We start from the raw sequence: 21,187 nt of genomic DNA on the forward strand, positions 1-21,187 counted from the left end.
GACCTTTGCTGTGCACAACCCTGCTAGAGGAGCATGGTTGCTGTAACGCAGCAATATATCTTGAATTGGCCCCAGGAGCTGATGGGAGTTTGCAAATCTAATGTGATTACTGCTCGAGGTAAGGCTTTAGCTGCAAAAATATGTTTTTCTAGCCAAGTTACTTAGATCGAGTGCGCTTAGCTGGATTGCAAACTCCACTTAATGTGAGTGTTGCTCACCATTTAACATTTGGTTTCAGCATTAGCTGCTTGAGTCATAGCCTGCATTTCTCTTTCTGGATGCAACACATGAGCCGTTTTTGCTTTGCCTTGGCTGGAGGTGAAGTTCTGGTCCTCCTAGATGTCGCCTCTGAGGCAAAGCCTCTCTCCTCCTAAAGACTTCTTACTTTTCTCACCATTCCTCTGCCTTCCTATGATGTCATGATGAAAAGGGACAGGGAACTTATCTTGCCTTCTGATAACTTTTTAACCACAAAAAGAAAGTGTCTGTAGAGCAGCAGCCTTACAAAAATACTAGTGTAACCTCAAAGTGTACTGTTTGCTTGAATTCATCTCCCTTTCAGGCTTCTTTAGCAAGGCTGAACAAACCCAGGTTCTGCAGTGCTTCTGGTGGTTCCAGACTGCTCCACGCTTCTTTATGCATCTATCTGTCTGTCCTGAATAAGAACGAGTACCTGCATGAAGGGATAGAGTGCACCCTCAGCAGCTGATGGCTCGCCAAGAGCTAAGCAAACTGTATCAGTGAGGTGGAATATTTGCTTTTTTACTTAAACTACATAAAGCTCCGAGAGTTGGCAGGCTACCTCTCTCTCTCTGGGGCTGATCTAAATAGATTATGTTGCTGGAGGGAGCTGGTACTGTTTTTATTGGGAAAAACAGTCCTTAAAATCAGAGCTCTTTGCATGGGTCCAGCAGGATTGGGAGCTACTTGGAGCTTTCTTGTGCTGTGTTCATCCCTTGCCTTGCACATCTCAGCTGAATTGCCTCCTGTCTCCAACAAGTGGTGCTCCTCGCTAGTGTTAAATTGGCAATGTGGGAAAAAGAACAGAGCAACTGTCTGTGCTGTACCAGGTCTATGGATAAATGGGAGAATGCAAGGCTGTAAGGAATATTAGGCTGAATTAGGCTTAGGGCACGTGTCATTGTGTACCTTGCTGCCTTCAGTAGCCAACACAGCCAGGTTCCAGGGCTCATTTCAAGATGCAGAATGTTTTGGAGGAGGAATCAAATCTTTTCCTGAAATATCGTCCCGTCTGCCTTCCTTGTGGGGTCAACTTAACAGGCTGCCCAAGGAGGCTGTGGATGCCCCATCCCTGGAGGCATTCAAGGCCAGGCTGGATGTGGCTCTGGGCAGCCTGGTCTGGTGGTTGGCGACCCTGCACATAGCAGGGGGGTTGAAACCAGATGATCATTGTGGTCCTTTTCAACCCAGGCCATTCTATGATTCTATGATAATCTTCAACGATCAGAACGATTCTGAAGGCTCTGTAGTACATTTTGTTAGGAAACCCAGCTTGCTCCCCATGGGTAGGTGGAAAAAGATGAGCACTGATGGATAGCCTTTGCCAAGGGCTACCAGGAGCCTTTTGCTGTGTCTGTGTGTCTTACAGCACGCAGTAAATTGTGAAAGCCTGGAGCCTCTAAAAAAAAGAACAGGAAATTCCATGTACCATTTATGCCCACATAGCAGCCATAGAAGCACTTTTGCAGGGGTCTGTTTCTGCAGAGATCTGTCTCCAGCAGAGGTCAAGCTGTTCAGAAACAAACTTTACTCTAGGCTGCAAAGCCTGAAGGAAAAGAAGTTGAACTGCATCCCCTGGAAGGAGACACAAAACCTGTGGTCCCACAAGAGATGCACTGGATTTCATCTGCCACTCAAAACCAAATGATTGAGGAAAAAACAGGGTATGAGGTGAAGTAGTTCCCAGGTCTGTGTTGGGGTTTAGAAGGGAACGTTACCACGAGGGTTTGAAGTTACGTTTTTTCCTTTATTTTCTCAGCTCTGTTCCACACAAAATGACCCAGCAAAGGAAAACGTACCCTGGCATTGTCACTTCATGATTTCCAGTTTGTTGAGAAATAAGTGCTTGGTGCTGGAAGCCATCAACTTCTATAGCATGGCACCTGATCCTGTTCTTGCCTTAATAAAACCATGAATTCTGAGAACAGAATCTGTGACAGCTCCATTGACTGCCCATATTCCTGTAGTGGCTGGCCTTTCAGAGGGCTTTTTGCTGCTTATTTTCTTTCTTGATATGCTGTTGTTGAAAATGGAAACGCCTATCAGCGACAGTACTGAAGAATACCTACTTTCCCTGGTATGATTTTCAAAAGTAACAAGTCCTTTGGGGCATATATGTACTCGATCTGTTTATTATGGGCTGTTGCTGGATGGCAGTGATGCAGGTATTTCCATTTGCTTTCATCTGACGGAAGGTAAATGTTTACCTGCTGCTTTGCCTTTGGAAATCAGCTTTCTGAGGGATATTTCCTGTGACACATCTCTGGGGTTGAATCCACTGCCTGATGTTTGCTAGATTTGTTTTCTGATTAGGCTGCTCATCTGGTTGGTGATGGCTCACAATGAGCACGAGATGTGAGAAGAAGATGGATGGGAACCTGCTGAATTCTAAACATCATCCAAAAGACATTTCCAGAAAGGTGCCAGGGGTTTCTCTCAAGTGCTTGATGAAATCCATCCTAACTTTTCTGTCTGCAATATTGGAGAACACACAAAGAGTTTTGGGGGAGTCACAGTTCTACTCCCTGGACAATGAAGGGTTTCTCACCAGACACCAGCAGAACTCAGTGAGGTACTGTCAGACTTTCCTGTAGCCAAACACACTGACAAAGGAACTGAATGAGTAATAGATGCAAGACAGCACTCCAGCAAGACCCCCGAGGATGCTGTTCTCAAAGCTGTGATTCAGGAGGCCCAAAATAAAACCAATCCATGTGATGTCATTGCAGAGCCAGGGCACAACGTAAATGAAATGCAGCACAAGAAAGATGTTTGCTGCCTGAGCCACGTGTTCCAGGTGGGCAGACTGCATCTTTCTCCCTTGCCTCTTAAGGAGGTTAACGATGAATCCATTCAGGATTATCGCTAGGGTGATGAAGATGAGATCCAAGCTGACAGACACATAGGTGGTGAACTTCATGATTAAACTCCATGGAGAACTTAAACATATGCTGGTAGGCAAGCACCCAACAGTTTCTTTAGAGGTCCTCTTGGCTGTAGTGTTGTGCTGAAGGTAGGGGATTTGGAAGGCGATGCTGAAGATCCAGCAGCAAGCAAGGATGCTGTTCATGTACTGCCCCTGGTGACTGCTGATGAACTTGGACCAGGGATAGTCAAGTATGTGGATCTTTATCAAGAGGAGGAAACCTCTCCGTTGACCAGATGCTGATCAGCCTCAGCATGTGATACGTGTAGAAGAGGATGTGACACTCCCTCTCACAAAAAACACTGGTTCCAGCAAAGGAGAGGAATACTGGGGCCTCCTTGAAACAACAGAGTAATAGGTTCACCAGAGCCACATTGACAATGATCCAGTCCAGGGGCTGAATGACTTTGTGCTGGATGGTGTTACTGATAAAAGCAAAGATCACAAAGAGGTTTGCCTGTTGTGCCAGTAAACGCCAGGAGATAAGAGAAGACAGAAAAAGGCTTACATACCATCACTGGTGTGTGGAGAGGGATCCACTAGCCTTTCTTAGCTTCTTTTCTTGCTTCTTCCTCTTTGCTTTAGCTGCTTGAACCTAATACCTCTTGGTCTGTGCTCTGGGCTCCCTGCTCCCAGCAAGGCATGCAAGCTTCAGCCCCACCAGCTCTCATTGCTACACACCTGTGCAGCTGCTGTTACCTTGCATGGAATGGTTGAGGGGGTGGAGATCAGCTGGGGCTGAAAACCTTACGTAGGGAATTAGAGAAGTTTGCAGGTGGAAAGCCCCACGAGAACAGTGGGACTGGGGGTGATCTGGTGAACTGCAGGGAGGTAAAGCTTTCAAGAAATTTGGGTGCAGAGATCCTGCTCTGATCAATGCTATCAGAGCACATCAGACATTATCAGCGTGGTTGGTATCAGCTCATCGGACCCGTGGCAAGAGACAGGGGTAGCTGCTCTGCTAAAAAAAAGTCTGGTGCATTAAAAACAAGAGCCAAAGTCTGGCTTCACATCACTGCTGTCTGAATTAAAAGTGAGAAGAGCTCAAGTGAGTTCATATCTACCTCTCAGTCTGTGCTTCCATGGGAAGGATGCAGTGTAGCTAGTGTAAGCACTGGAGTGCTGTGCTGCAGGGTGGATGCTGGCTGTCCTGCAATGAGGTGAGGGTTGCAGGTGTGTGCTGGTGGTTAAAATAAACTCTGAGAACAACAAGCAGAACCTGGGGCTCATTTGTGCTTCAGACACCCACAGCACTCATTCATTTTAAGGTAATATTTCAACCTCAGTAGCAATGTTTTTTTTTTTCATGCAAAACATTAACCCTGGGAGTTGTTTCTATTTTAAACTTTAAAAAATCAAGCAACCATTTATTTTACCAATTGGAAGTGGAACATTTGATTTTTTTTTCCTCTCCCTGCTTTTCTCCCAAATGACATTGGCTCACACAGGCTGGATCACAGTGGGAGAAAGAAACCTCCCATGGTGGAGGGCAGCACGGTGCTTGAGGCTCTATGGTCAACGGACCTTTCCCCTTTAGATTTGCATCTTTGTTTTCAAACCCATTTAAAGGAAAGCCTCCTGCAACAGGAGGTTGCAGACACCACAGCTGGAGGATGTAGGGCTTAAATCCATGCCTGAGAGCCCAGCTTGTTCTGCAGGCACATCTGACTCCGTTGCTGGGCATTACCCCACCCACAGCCTGGGTGCAAAGTGTTGGGGCTGAGCTCAGTGCAGCTGCTGGAGGACTGTGTGGAGACTGATGGGCACATCAAGGCTGTGGTGGGGAGAGGTGATGTCTTCTGTGCCATTAGAATGGAGATGGAAGTGTGCATCAGTGGCTGGTGGTGACAGCCCAGCTTATGGGTTGTCTTCTCTTTGATTTAATCACTGGATGATTAGACCAGAGCTTGAGAATTAGGCTATTAAACATTGTGCTGTTCCTCTTATTTGATTACTAGTGTAGAAGTCATTGGAAGGCTTCCAAAGCTCTGTTCTCATGATATGCAATGGGTAGCTAGCAGCCCGTCTCTGTGCCCCAAACCAAACCTCAGCTCTGTCCACTGCATCCCTGGTGTTTTTCCATGTCCCCCACCCCAAACCCTTCCATCTCATCACGCTCCCTATCACAATAAGGGTCTTCCTAATAGCTGAACTAAGTGTTCCTGGGGACATTGTGAGCCCAGTGTGATCACTGCTTGGCAGTGAATATTCATTATCATTCTGTAATGAATAACCAAGGTCAGTGTTCCTTAATAAGAAAGAAGAAAGGCATACAGGAGGACCATTTGGTGGCAGAGGTGGCTGGTATATGAAGCTGTATTATAATTAATATCACAAGAATCACAATGTGCTAAGACAACTCCTGGCAACCAGATGAAGGGATGCCATGAAATTTTAGCTTCAAGAAGTTAAAAAGAGCACTGACTGAAGTTAATGGAAATTCTGCCTGCATAAGAAACACAGGTGGAAAGGAAAATCAGCTTATTTTAATCAAAGCAAGAGGAAAAACCTAATTTAAATCAGTCCAAGTGATTGCAGACTTAATTCTTTCCCCTTATTAGACTCTTCAATCCTAACCCTACAGCCCTAAGTGATTCCTTAACGCTGGAGATGCAGGAATTTGATTTGTATGCAAGTTGACCCTGCAAAGCATTGCAGTGAAGCCATCCTATCCCAACAGAGTGGCATTCAGGCTCTGTTTTCTGGTAAAGGTAATTACATATTGAAGCTACTTCTTTCTGTATTTTGCAATGGACAGGGAGAAACTATAGAGCTGAAGGGTCAGCTATGCTCTGTATATCCCCTTGTCAGTATTAGACAGTATTAGAGGTAGACAAATGGCTTGTTGGTGCAAGGGAAATTTCAAGCAGCTCTCACCTTCCCTCATTTCCTCTTGACAGCACAGCACAGCTTTGCCACCCTTCCATTTCAGGTCTCATCAGACTGGTTTAGAACTTGTTCTTGGCTCTTCATGATTTTCAAGGAGAATGTGTTGGTGTTACTGATATGGGTTGGATGCCCATGGCCCCACTGTGGTGGCTGGCAGCAGGTCAGGAGCTCTTCAAGACAGACTCTGTGCCTTGCCTGGTCTTTGGGAGATGCCCTTCATCAAAGGAAGCACCCAGCTCTGTGGATTCAATAGGGAGGGGGATGGTCAAGCAGGAAATGTTTACTGTTCATTTATATATACATATAATATCATATTCCTTTACTATTCCATTTTTTCCCTTTTTTTCCATCACAAAAATGGTACAGATGGAGAGGTTTTAACTAGCCAACTCAGCTGAATAAATGGAAGAGAGACCCCATTTCATTCTGGCAGTCCTTCTGGAAACGAGGCCAGCTCATTATCTAGAGATCTCTGCATCTCAGCACTGCCTTTGCTCCCTGCCTTGCACGTGTGAGCTCCTCCTGCGCTCCTAGAAGTGCTGCAATAAGTTGCAATAAAATTACAACTCAGTCTTTCAGCTTGATCTCACGCCCTGCCATATCTATATAGATTTGTGTTAAAAAGCAAATAAATAAAAAAGCTTGCTTTTGCATACATTTTTATTCTTCAGCCTTCCCATCCATCTTCCCTGTCCTCAGGAAGCATCCAAGCCTGGGAGATTCAGCCAAAAAGAAGTGGAAATATCCTGGCGTGTTGTTGCAGTTATATTGTGTGGCTTTCTTTCTTTCTTTCTTTTATAGGCATTTCAACAGGAGACCAAAAATAACCCCCGAGAAGTAGAGCTGAAAGCAGATTCCTGTTCCCAGGCAAGGAAACACCAAAATGCTGTTTTACCTCTGCTTAGCCCTGTCCCTTCACGGTTATCATTGGGTTCAGCTCTCAGCCTTCTCTATCCTCTGGTGCCACCTGCAGCCCTACAACCAAGAGCTGGGAAGATTGGTTTTGAAGACTTCCCCAGAGATGGATTTTCCTGCCATCCTGTAGTCGTTACTTTTTGAAGTCCCTGAGGTGGTTTCCATCCTGTAGCAAGTCTGGTGAGAATCATAGAACTGTTTGTGTTGGAAGGGACCTTTAAAAGTCATCTAGTCAACCCCCGTGCTATGAACGGGGTCATTGATTAGGTGATCAGAGCCCAATCCAGCCTGAAAATCCCCATGGTACCCTATTTTCACGTGTAGCACCAAAAAAAACCTTTAGAAAATTGACCCTTAGATTTCAAAAGAGTATGTGCAGGAAGGCTGGGAGGCTGAAGAGAAGCTCCTCAGCTCATTCCAATGGGTGCTGCTTGCCTAAAATCAGTCTCGACTCTTTGTGCCTCAGTTTCCCCAGGTGCAGGATAAGGATGATAAAACCTGCATGGAGGGATGCTGCAAATGCTCATGTGGTCCCAGCAGGTCCCTGCTTAAAGCTTGGTGTTTGCTCTTGGGTTTGAGGTACTTGCTGATGGAGTCACTTAAACAGCTTCTAAGTTTTGGTCCACATCCACTCAATGAAACCCTGGCCAGAACCCAGCCATGTGCTAGAAGCTCCGACACCAAATATTTCTGCAAAACAAGCCAGGTGAGATGCTGCTTCATCTTCTGGGTCTATGCAGTGTGGTTGCATCTATGAGAAAACCAACCAGGATCAGAGTTGTTCTTTGGCCTTGAGGCCAACTGGTCTCCTCCAGACATCTCAGCCCTTAAACTGATCTCAAGAATTGCTGTAGGAGGCTCCATCACTGGTGATTTAATTGTTTGGGCAGTTGTTTTGGTGCTTGAATGACTCGTGTGGATATAGCGTGTCAGATCAAAGACTCCATGAAATGCAACACCTTCTGTGTGATGCACTGTATTTCAGCACTGAGGATAATTCTGTATTCCCATCTGCTTTATTTTAAGCAGCTCTGGGGATCGAAGGAGCCACCTTAAGAGAATACAGCCAGAACCATCCTGCTCCATCCACCCACAGGCTGACAGATTAAATCTCGTTTGCTTGTGCCAGAAGTCTTGCTCACTTGTTTGTCATTATCTGGAGCTTTGTTAGGCCATGTTAAAAAAAAATACACAAAACAAAACTTTTTTTTTTTTTTTTTAATAATAGAAGCAAAGTCAGGGAAGGAGAAAGTGCAGACAAACTCCCACAGAGCAGCTGAGGATCAACGCCATGATATCTGTGCCAAAGACATTGGAGGGACATATCTGGAAGAGCAACAGCAGGAACATCTGCAGTGCTACGCACCCCATCTGGGTCACTCACCTGTCCCCACAGCCCATCTGCAGGGCATGCAAATCTTCCTCCACTTCTAATTGCAATTTGCAAACTCCTTTCGAAGTGTGCTGTTAGCTTCTAGATGCTAGATGCCGTTAGATGTGCTGTTGCACACCTCCCACCCATGCTGGACACCAACACTGGAATACCACAGCAGATGATATTCTCCATTAAGATACAAAAGAAAGAAGTCCAGATATGAGCTGAACTAATGCATTATGTCACAGTCTGTTCTCTTCTCCTTTACTTTACTTTTTTTCCCCTTTCTTTTTTCCTTTCTCTGCTGGCTTTGCTTTCTGATCCAGAGAATAAATAAGATGGACTGGACTTTGTTACTTGGAAGGCCACCAATTTCCAAACACATGCCAAATACCAGCTCTTCATAACCTCACCATATGCTGCAGAGCTAATTTTGACAGTTATCAAAAAAGCTTAAACCCAGAAGAGCAGGAAGAGATGCCCCACATTCCTGTAGCTCATGTAGCCAAACCTGGCACCCCATCCTTTGGGACCCATGAGGTCATCCAAGTAGTGAAGTACACATCTGTAATACAGCTGCACAGCTCAAAGCACAGCCAACATTCCCCTTGTTGATTGCAAGCCAGCTCTGAAGAAGAGACCATAAAACTGGTAGGGAATATTAACTCTGAGATCCTCGAATCCTGCAGGTGTAGTGGCTCTTACTCTGTGCAGGTTTGGGCACCACAAGATAAGGATATAAAACTATTAGAGAGCCTCCAATGGAGGGCTACAAAGATGGAGAAGGGTCTGGAGGGCAAGAGGTGTGAGGAGTGGCTGAGGGCCCTTGGTTTCTTTGGCCCTTGTGGGTCCTTTCCAGCTCGAGCCTATGATTCTGTAATGCTATAATTCTATGACTCAGCCATGTCCATCCACAACCTAATCTCCCTGCAACCCAACGAGCACTTTCCTAACGCGCTTCTTTCTCTGTAAAAGCATTGGAAAAGTTGAATTTTCATTAATTTTGAATGACTCTTATCCTCTCTGCTATGTAGTTAAGCACGATGATGGCTTCTCAGGTGGATCAGTCCTCTTTCTGGTTGCTCACTAAAACATTGGTTAACAGCGAGGTTGCCCAACTACATCTAAGCCTGAGTGACTTTCTCAGGGACATGGGAAGAGACATTAACAGGGTAGGGAGCAAAACCCATGTGTGTGGATTTCCAGAGGGCTGAAATGCCAGCCAGACATTCAGTAGGCTATGCAAAATACCTACATCAAGAGCAACGCCAATCCGAAGTCTCTGTTAACGTCCCTCAAAGCTTGTGGTACATAAGCCTCACCAGCACAATCACTGAATCATCCCTTTTCACTAATGGGAAGGAAAACCCCACAAACAAAATCAACTTTTTCCTTTCTCACTCCACCAAAACAACGCTTGCAAAATCTGAGAGATGGAGCTGCACTTATCTCCAGTATGGCTGGTAATATGTTAAAGCAAACTGCTTGAAAGACCTGGAATAGTTATTCTTTTATCATCAGGGATGGAAACAAAGAGGGACACGAACAGCCTCTGGATAGATTTAAGCATGGAGCATCTTGTTTTGTCTTCACGGCCCATTTAAATGTTATTACATCTAGTCAAATAAATTGCCCAACAATCAGGCCATTCCTTCTATTGACCTCTAGAGACTGAAGACAATAAAAGCTCTAGCACTTAAATCAGGCTGTAATGAGAAGATTAATGTCTTTGGAAAGACTTGCTGACTGCAGTCTGGACCACTCTGTGTCATGAGCTCTGTTTAATGGCCCAGCATTGCAGAGGCCCGTCTGGCTTCCACTTCTGCTCCTTTTTGCCTCCAGCCAGCCCATTCTGTGGCCTTTAGCCAGACAAACCCAATGGTTATGCCTGAAATTCCCTCACTTGGCCGTAGAATCATAGAACTGTTTTAGTTGGAAGGGACCCTTGAAGATCATCTAGTCCAACTTCCACGATAATGGCCAAGGTTTTCTTCATGTGGAAGCTCCTAGAAAGTGGCTTTGATTCATTTTCTTTTTTTTTTTTTTCACTTTTTATTTTAATTTTCATTGGTTTTGAGAAGAAAAGATGGGGAAATCACAACAAAGATAAGAAATTCACAGGGTGGTTGGTGGTTTCAAGGTGAGATCAGTCCTACATGGTTCCTGCATGGGGCAAAGCCAGCTATCTGCTCCTGGCATTGCCCTGGGGCTGGCATCCAACATCCAAGCTCATCACACAGGTGGTTGGAGAAGGACAGGGTTCTGATGTCAATCCAAGGGCTGAGAACGATGGGTTTTACCATCATGAGCTGCCTGAGGCTGGATGCAACCCCCAGGAATGTGGTGGGTATGAGTGTATTTGCACGTCTGTGGATTTGCATAGGAGCATCTAGGAGGAAACTCGTAATGTCTCTAACTACGTCTCTGTACCTGTTTCTCTATCCACTCCACTGTGGCTTTGTTGCTTCAGAGAAAAGCCTGAAACTGTATTTTAGGTTGTAATCAACACATTATGCATCAGACTGGTGTGTTGATTGGGGTGAATAAAGGCTTTCAAGGAAAGGAATTAAATTCCAGCCAAAACCCTGGTTTAAAAATGCAAATCCAAACCTGTTTTCAAAGGCAGCACTTGATGAGATTTACAGCTAGGTAAAAGGGCAAAGCTTGAGAGGTGGGAGAGCAGAGTCATCCTCAGCCAGGGCATCCAGCATTCACTGACACAACATCCTTGGAGCTATTCCAACCCAAGCCCCAGTTTGCTGTGACAAAATAGTGGGTCTTGGCTCAGACTCACAGAATATTTTAAGGCATGAGAAAATGCATAAGCAAAAGCCCTGCAAGAGAAGAGTAAAACCAAGCAGAAGCGTGAAGATGGTGATAGCAGCTTGAGGAGTCAAGGGTGAAAACTGTGCAAAATGGTAAAAGATGCTAAGGAAAAAGGCAGAGAATTGGAAGGTGACAGCTTAGCAACACCCAGGATGAATTTCCAGGAGCTTGTGGGACAATCCCTCCCTGGATGTCTCAGTGGAGATGGTTTGAAATGCCTTGGTCTACTCTGGGTAACAGCCAGCAAGAAGCTGAGCACCTGAGCTGTGCATATCGTGCTTACAAAATCTCTTTGTGCGTGGAGAAAAAATGACCTTGTGTTTTTACCTTCTCATGAAGCACAGACCCAGCAGCTCTGACCAGCTGAGCTCAGGGGGCTTTCATCCCTGAATCTTTCAGAACAATCCTGACGCAGTATCCTTACCCCAGGGTAACCACGCTGCCCTGCAATAGGCTGTTGCCATTGCTAGAAATAAGCCACAAGGTTTGCATTGGATTTGCAAGTTGTCATCCACGCTCTGCCTGAACTTCTCACCTGCCTGCAGCTCTCTTGCACTTGGTTTAGCCCTGACAGCAGTTCCTCTAATTCACCACATATCTCATGCAGTTGAGAAGTGGGATACAGGAGGGCAGGAAGGGGACGGTAAGGGATGGGGCACCAGAGACCCCTTGGCTATAAACAACGCATTCATGGTCAGGAAATAAATGCAGTCCTGTAGCTGGGGAAAAACTGGCTTTAGTGATAACAAAAGGAATATGTTACCTAACCTGCATTAAGGGCACCATATATAGTAAATTTTCATGTAACATGGAGTTGCAGACCAACGAAGAAAGTGCAAAGGTGTAAAAACATGTTAGCAAACATGCAAAAGGGACTCTAAGTGGATCCCGGAACAAGCAAGAAGAAACTAATGACATGAACATCATATTCCTTCTAGCAAAGGACTCCAAATAAAGCTGAACCACTGTATCACCAACATAGGAAGAAATTCAGAGTGCAAATTTTTCTTGTAATAATTAGATATGAACAATGATTTTACATTACTTATGCCTTTCTCCAGTGTCAGGTGCAGCTTACAAGTGGCAAGGAGACCAGTGAGTAAAAAATACTAAGGGAAACATGCAGAGTGGCATTTCAGTCCCTCTGAATTTCTCCAAGAGGAGGCAGAATATCTGATTCGACTTTTCCCCCCTCACTTTGCAGCCTTTCTCTACTTGCAGAACTGAGCTAAAAACCTATGGAACTGCTAATTGAAAAACTAAGTGTCAACAGCAGCTCAGCACAGAAAGAGTTTCAATTAAAAGCAATCTCTTCTTGCCATCTGAAGTAATATTTTCCCTCCTGGCTAAATTCTAAGTGAAGCACAAAGTGGTTGCTTGTCATTGCCTTAATGGGCTCTGAACTACTGTGGGGGAAAACTTCCTTTCACTTGGAGGCCAAGGAGCTTTAATTTATCAGCACCAAGAGTGGAGGATTGCTCTTCTGTATGATCTGGCCAGTTTGCTTTTATCTTCTGCTCTGTGTGGGAGAGGAGTGAGGTGTACTGAAGGTCACGCTGAGAAGAGCATTTAAGAGTCAGAGCTGGATGGGAAGGAATCGGTTTTTCCTCACTGTCAGTCCTTCTTGGACCTCCATCTGTCCCTCTCCATGGGCTCAGCTTGGTTCTAGCATCCAGGCTGGCTGAGCTGGGACAAGCCATGGCCAGGAGATCCCCAGGTGCCAACAAGCCTTGATGAGCTTCATTTGGATTTCTGACCCCACATGGAAGAGCCACTTGAGAGCACGAATGGAGAATCTCCAGACAAGAAGAGTAGAAGAGGAAGAGATGCTAAGAGGGTGGTGAGAGATGCAAGGGGAAATCTGGGTCTGGGGATAAGGGGAAGGATGCCACCAAGGCTGGTGATATCTCCTGTGGAGAAGATGCCACCAAGCCTGGTGACACTTCTTGTGGAAGAGATCCACAAGGGAGCTCTTGGGGCAGTTTCCCTGGAAGAGTTTGGGATGGAGACCATGCGGCAGTAATGGAGAAGTGGGAGAGGAGGGGTTGTGGGCTGGTGGATGTGGTTGGTAATGCTGGGGAGGAGCCATGGGGCTGGAAACATGAGTGTAATAGAGTCAGGCTGAAAGATTTGCCATCTCATTGTGGTAGCAAGCGAGGACATCTGCATGGCCAGGCTTGCATGCTGAGGACAAATTCTGGGGCTTCTGACTGCTACTGGAAATAACGATGGAGCAGGACCTGCAATTCCACCATCCCCACAGCCTCAAAGACCTGGTCTTGTGTCTTGCTCCCTCCAGAGCCAGCCTGGATGGCCTCACATCAATCACTTCTCTTAGTCCCCAAGTGCAGAGAGAAGATATGGCAGGGTGTCACCTTCCCTTGCTCTGTGTAATAATGACTAATCAGGCGTGCAGGTTATTAAGAGCATTTCCAGATTTATTTTCCTGAAAAAGTGTCTGAAACCCACTAAAAGGAAGTGATAAAAAGTGACAGCTAAAGAACAAACTGCTCTTCATCACTCTGAGACAGAGAAAGTGTTCTGCCTACTGTTTTAGGGCTTACACATAAAAAGCATTCAGAGAAGGTTATGGGGGTTGTGCCTCTGAGTCGCTCAAAAGCAGCAGATCCTTTTAGGAATACAAATACTAAATGTTTCTTTGTGCTCGAGGTTCAGTCTATCCTGCACTGAAATCTGCCTTAGCACAAAATTAAGGATGCGAGGTTCATGTTACTGCTGCTCCTGGGCAATCAGTGGGGAGCAAAAGGAGTGGGTAGACTCTCAATTTTGCCATGATTTTCTTCTCTGTGGTTTGAGTGAATCTACTTTAACTACTGGCAGGGACTGCTGATGGGCACACTGCGTACAGCCTCACTCCATAGGTTAGATGTTAGAAAAAAGCTTCTTACCTGGAAGAGTGGATGGGCAGTGACACAGGCTGCCCAAGAAGGTGGTGGAGTCACTGTCCCTGAAGGTCTTCCAGAGCCATGGAGATGTGGCACTGAGGGTCACGGTCAGTGGGCGTAGTGGGGGTGGGCTGGGGTTGGATTTGGGGTTCTTAGAGCTCTTTTCCAGCCTTGATGATTCCGATTCCTTTCTGTTTTAGACAAGGACAGAATCTGCAAGCCTGTGAAAACATGAGGTACTTTTATGCTCTTTTCAAAACCAGTGAACAACTTTGTATGCAAGTTGGACCAGCACTTTTCCTCTCCCTCTCAGTGCTTGCTCATCTGTTATCTTTGGGGACAGTAGTTATTATGCAGATCTTGAGATCCTGCAAAGGATGAGCTCAGTGGATATCTCCATTCCAATTTTGCACCTGGATTTTTCCCTCTTCCCCTTCCTTTTTCAGGGGATGAGCCACACATAATAGACTGAGATTTTATCTCTGCAAGTGACACATGCATTCAACAATACCCGTAAATCACTCTTGAAGCAGGTAGAGTGTTAAGAGCAGGAGCATTTTCATTTTCTTTTGCTACAAGGCCTGGAAGAGTCATGGCAGGATGCCTTTGTGTTAAGAGACACAATGAAGTTGATAAAGAACTGCCACGCAGTGTTGATGTCAAGAGAAAAGTCTCTGCAAGACAGATGGGGCTTGGAGCAATGAACATGGATAAATGTTAGCAGCAAAGTTTAAAAGCAATCTGAGCAGTCACTACTTGTCCTTGTGAGTTGTAAAGAGGACAATGATCGCTCTGGACAGTACCCTGGAGACACGTTTCTCATGACAGAGCAAACAGTGGAAAATGATAGGGAATTGGGCAATGCTCCCCACAGAGAGCTGCCACCTCTATGCCATGGTGGGCATCAAACCAGAACCCATCTGAGGTTCCCTACCTGTAAATCACAGATGTTTCTGCTTGTTGGCAAGATTCAGCTATGCTTTATGTCCATCTGTCCAGCATAGCCCTTCCACCCAGTATGTTCAAACATCAATTTGGAAGTAATGTATCACAACAGGGAAACAGAACCTGCGTGGCAAATTTAGGCAGAAGCATGTTTTTTTTTTTTTTTTTTTAAGGCTTTGGCTCTTCACAGAGCAGAAGTCTCTCTGCCAGAGCAGACAGGCAGTTGCTCCCGTTGCCAATAGCTTCCCATTTGGCTGACAGCAACGTGTATCTTTTGGTCTGCAGATGGGTAGTTGTGATCAGCCATCCAATGTCCACAGGGTTAGAATTGTAGAACCACCGAGGCTCGAAAAGAGCTCTAAGATCATCAAGTCCAACCCCAATCCATCCCACCATGTCCATTAACCCACGTCCTGTAAGTGCCACATGTCCATAGTTCTTGAACACCTCCAGGGATGGTGACTTCGCCACTCCCTGGGCAGCTGTGCCAGTGCCTGACCCATCTTCTCCAGAAGAAATGTTTCCTAATATCCAACCTGAACCTCTCCTGGATGTAATCACAGAATCATTAAGATTGGAAGAGATCTCTGTGATGCTGGAGTCCTTCTCCCATGAAGCTCTCGCTACAAGGGTCTGTATATAAAAGGAATCATAAAATCATAGAATATCCCCCATTGGAAAGGACCCATAAGGATCATCCTGATTTCCCTTGTCTTGGCAAAGGAGTTCTCACCAGAGGTGTGCAGAGCTCATAGCAACCCTATGCATACCTCCAGGCTGTGAACATGTACACTAGAGAGAGAGAGTGCACAGAGGGGTTGATGTCTCCCATGAAAGTTCCTGCATGACATCCTGGGGAACTTTTAGCCCTGCTTTATTTTGAGCATTCATAAGCCTTTCAGTCACAGTGATACACCATCAAATTTTGATGTCTAACGAAGGAACAATTGTCTCTTTGCTTCCCTTTTATAGCAGCTGATGCTTTCAGTAACATTATCCTGCCATGTTTTGACATCTGGCTTGTCAGCGAGCACATTATCTACCACAATATGTTTTTTCCACGAGCAAAACTTTGACATAAATTCACTGGCAGGCTGGCTGGATGCTGCTGTGTGCAGCAACCGCCACCTCCAAACAGTAAACACGTCCCCAGACACAGAACTTTGACCTTTTGTTTTATTCCAAGGAAAAGCAAAATGTGAAGCACTGCACCAAGCATTGCATTGACCACCATTGGACTATGCAATAATAAAATCCCAGAAATTTGTCTGCTTTATCTGTAATATCTGAGGACAGTGTACTCTGTGCACACTGAGATGTCCATGGAATGTCTCCCACGTTGTAGTGAACCTCCAGAAGATGTTTGGCTGACCATTTACCTTACCACCAGCCGGTTCTGTTTTACAGACTCTCTCAATAGTGCCATGCCTCATAGACATATCCACATCATCATTATGTTTCCATGACTTGGAGCCCTCCACTCCATTCCTGGCACCAACACCCCTGCCACTGAAGGTCTCAAGGACTTCCACAGACTCTCAGAGCACTACACCATCATATCTGCCCTGGGCCAAGTGCAGCTGAGTCACCTCTTTATCATAGAATCACAAAGGACCACTAAGATTACCAAGTCCAACCACTAACCCATCACCACCATGCCCACTAAGCTATGCCCTGCAGTGCTGGGTTTGCAAGAAGCACAGCTCTTGGGAACATCTCTACCAAGCCCAGATGGTACTTCCACTTCCCCTCAAGCTCCTATCCATGCCCTGACCAGCACAGAGGGTGAATCTCTCCAAATTCATTCTTGAAGACTACAGGAAATTCAGGCTGATCTCCCTGGTATTCCCAGAGTAGATATCAAATTGTTCTCCGGAAAAGAAACTCTTGGGCCACCCTGTTCTCAGATTTCACACTGCTTGAGATGGAGAGCACTGGTCCTGGTTAGTCATGATGGGAAAGCTTTCCTCATTTTAAATACATAGAAAAGAGATACCAATATCCTTGCTGGTCTTCATTTGCTCTGCCAGCTAGATCTGAGAGGTGACACCTGATTTGGACACTGATTTAGGAGATAATTCGCATCCCAGAAACATATGCTCTTTATTGACTACAACAGATCTACCCTGTAGATCACTATCAGATCACAGCTAAAGGCATCTCATAGGCTTCCCATGGCAGGGGAGAAGGGATGAGATGATCTTTGAGATCCCTTCCAACCTAAGCCATTCTATGATTTGTAGAAAGACCAGCTTTCAGGGCTCACCCATCATACCCTTCTTGTATAAAGACCAGCACGTTAGCACAAGGCTCAGTTCAGTCCCACCAGCACCTTTCCCATCCAACTGACCTCTCTCTTGTTATCCTCACAGCTTGTAAGGGAAGCTGGTAGATACATCTCCCTAATCCTGATCACTGAGAGTGCTCCCCCTTTTCCAACCCTCTTTCCCTTGGAATGTTAGACATTCAGGTGAGGTTTTCAGGGTCATCATTGAAACCTCACTTGTTGCTCCCCAGATAATTAAACTGGACACTAAATTCCTGCCCCAAGTTGTTGAACAACACTATGTTTGAGAGAAAAATAAGAACACATCATTGAAGGAATGCAGTATTTCAAACCATGCAGGAGGGATTCATCCACCACCTGAAGGGGTCCTACAAGAAAGATGGGGAAAGACTTTTTGTCAGCTAATAGGACAAGGGATAACAGATTTAAACTGAAAAAAAAAGAAAAAAAGGTAGATTTAGGTTATTAGGAGGAAATTCTTCACAGCAGAAGTGGTGAGAGATGGAAGCAGGTTGTGCAGAGAAGCTTGTTGCATAGACCAAGTGTGCACACAGGTACATGGGCTGATGCCAGCCATAAATCACCTTGCTTTGTCTCCCCACTCTCAGCCTTGCCAAAGAGGGAGTGCTGTAACCAGTTGGAATCTTAATGCTGAGATCACTAAATTGTTCAAGCCTGGATCTGCTCAAAGCACCATGGTTTAAACTTCTGGCCCTATCTTTAATGCTTGCAAGAAGAGTTTGGGGATGGATTTGTCTTTCATCTAAAAAACATAACCACAGCCTGGCTGTTGCTGAGCTCAGTGCAGAGATGCTGGGTCACCAGTGCTATGGAGTAAAGAAAAAAAAAGCATTACCAACACTTAAATACCAACCTTTCCCAGGCACTGCTCTTGTTCTGAGGGCTTGTCATTCAAACAGTGAATCAGTTTATCTCCTCAGGGCCCAAGAGATCTTATTCTGCAAGGGATATATGCTACTTATGTCATGGTTTAGAAGTTTTTTTTGGATAACATGCAAGGGTCAGGTGTGGATGATTGGGGTGAAGATATTGCACAAACACACACACCCTGAGCTGCTTTCCTCATTCCCTGGATTCTCTTTTTTCCATACAAAAGCCTCTATGTGAGGAAAGACTTGAAGACTATCTACTAGGACTCAGCCTTCAGTGACACCACAGTGGCCTTCCTCAAGTGACCAACATCTTGATTCAAAGCAGAGAAACCTGTTTTCTCCTCCTTCTGCTCCTCTCCCATAGGACTGGTCATTCTGGAGCTGGGAAGGGGACCCATCTCAGCCTGGGAGAGATGTCCCCATTGCATCCCCAGAGAGAGACACAAGCTTTGGACAGAGGATTTGTACCAACAGAAAGATGTTGGGTTGGCAGCACATTTCTCCCATGCACTATATTGTCTTCCACTACCAGCAGGCAGAATACCTCATTCTGAGGCTTCTCCCACTCAGCAGCCCCGAGTGCTGTCTCTCCCTAACACAATGTGAAGGCAGGCAGGCCCTTTGCTGGTGCATGGGGCTATTTTTGGCTGCAGGAGGACTGACTGCAACTCCTTCTAATTGCATAAGCATTTGTATAATTCATTGGCACTGGATTTCACCATTGTGAGCCTGGGTGTACAGAGTAGAAAGAGACTTGTCCATTTCCTCTCTGTACTTTATTTTCTCTCCAGCAACCATTCTGCAGGCAATAGGTTTCATGCCAGGTCAAATTCACTTCATCTGCCCCCCTTCATCAGCAGGAAATGCCCTGTTTCATCCCTTCCTTTGTGTCTTGAGGAATTCAGGACAGACCCGACTTGAGCAAGCATTTCCTCTAGCAGATTGCAAGGCACATGCCTTGGATCTGTAGCTTAAAGCCAAATGGACAAAAAGGCACACAAGGAAAGGTTTATAAAGTGACATGGGTCAGTTGTGCACTAGGAGTAACTCAACCCCCTAAATCTTTATGGTCTCAAAACCCTTTGAAACATACTAAAAAACAAGCTGCCACCCACATTCACTCTTTAAGATTAGAAAAGACCACCAAGATCACCAAGTCCAACCATCAGCCTATCACTACCATGCCCGCTGACCTCAGCCTTCAGAAGAAATAAGGAAGAAAAAGAAAGTTTTGTGATCAGTTGATGTTCCCAGTCCTGCACCGATTGAGAGAGCCCAACCACCAGCACAAGATATTTCTGAGGTTACAGTTGTGAAGTGAATGAAGATGAATGGGGTAAACCCAGAGCTGATACCTCCAATGAGATTGGAAGGCCTCAAACAATCAGCAAGAGGCTAAAATTAAGCTGAAATACACCTTGCAAGCCAAAGCAAGATAAAATCCATACAGGCTCTGACTACTTCACATTGAAAGAGCTGCTTTAATACAAAGCATTCACATCAATTTAAATGAGAAGGCTTTCTAGATCTCATAGCATTATATTGGGATGCTCCTAAAGAAAATAACTGCTGTAAGAAAAACCATTTCAAAATACTAGAAAGAAAAAGACCACCTACCCACTTCTCTGTCTGGCTTCAACCCTGGGAAGGCCCAACCATTCTTATACCCTTCCTCCAAACATACCAATGAGTGGCCTAATTACACCTGAGCTGCCAGGTGGGTGAAATCCAAACATTTAGGGGCTGCAGTGCTTTCAGCTGTGGATTTTGTCTTTGCCATTGGGGGCGCCCATTGGTTTCTTTGTGATGTTCACTGTGATTGATGGAGGTGAGAGACATTGGCTATGCGTTACGTGATGTCCTACACAACTGTTTAGCTGCTTCTTGGCTAAAAATGTTGCTCTTTTCCAACAGTCTATGTCTGCTGCTGAAGATGAGCAGATGGAAAGGTGTCTGTGAGTGGTGTTTCTCCCTTCCCTCCTTCCTGGATTCACAGATCTGGCCAGCTACCAGCACAAGAAAACAAGTTTGTGCTCATGTTGTCTCTGATGTTTATGTGACAGTCTAGACTGTCTAGTTTTCAACCTGGAGCTCATCTGGCTGAAAAATACCTCCAGAGGCACATCTGCCACTGTGCTTCCCATTCAGGTAGAGAGGATGCCCTCCCTGAAGTGCACCTAGGGCTACATCAGCACAGTGTGTTCCCCTAGAGGGCTTTTGCATGTGTGACAAGATGTCTGTCATCCCATGGCCATGTCTTCACTGACTGATGTCTCCTTGCATGAACATTACCCCAGCCTGGACACCAGTCCCTTTTGGCTCTTGCACGGAACCTCTTTAAAAGCACAGCTCATCACTTCACAGCACAGACCTCCACCCAAACGAGAGGCACTGAGACCTCCTTCATCCTACCTCGCTTCTGGCTTTTGGTGGTAGGGACTACCCCACGTCTGTCCTGAGCAGAGAGGGGTGGCATCTTCTGAACAGGGAAAGGTCTGTGCCTCTCCACTAGAGGCTGCAAAGCAGACATTTCTGTCCATTCTCTGTAGGGTTGTCCTGGACATAACTTTCTACACGACTCCACAGCAGAAGCTGTTCTCTCAGAGCATGGCTGGAAGTGGAATGATGACTCAGAGATGGTGCACAGAGATGCTATCGGGCTGTTCCACATGTGCCCACAGCTTTGTGTCCCTCTCTCTTTGATGTATAAACAGGATCATATATTCCCCCCAGATTTCTGTCCTCCCTTATAACTAGCTTTCAAGCACCAGAAAATCCATTCTGAGGGCTTTTTAACACCTTAGCTAGTTTGGGTCATGTAAAAGCTCATCTCTTCCTTCCCATCCCTCTTTCACCCGTTCACAGAAGGGGACAGCCCAAGGAGGATGCGCTACTCCATTCTCCAGAGGTATCTCTGGGAACATCTGTTTTGCTGATATTCCTATCAGAAATGTCACTCTGCCTCCACCCATCTCATGTCTTGCA

At 45.6% G+C, this 21,187-nt stretch overlaps 1 long non-coding RNA gene across 1 annotated transcript; it reads left to right on the top strand.

Annotated features, from left to right (window-relative positions):
* On the top strand, positions 1-9,151 carry LOC124417926. Its single transcript, XR_006939274.1, has 3 exons — positions 1-118; positions 6,857-7,676; positions 8,199-9,151. It is a non-coding gene; the product is annotated as an uncharacterized LOC124417926 (long non-coding RNA).
* The last annotated feature ends 12,036 nt before the right edge of the window (positions 9,152-21,187 follow it).

Source organism: Gallus gallus, chromosome 4 (assembly GCF_016699485.2).
Source record: "Gallus gallus isolate bGalGal1 chromosome 4, bGalGal1.mat.broiler.GRCg7b, whole genome shotgun sequence".
Taxonomy (NCBI): domain Eukaryota; kingdom Metazoa; phylum Chordata; class Aves; order Galliformes; family Phasianidae; genus Gallus; species Gallus gallus.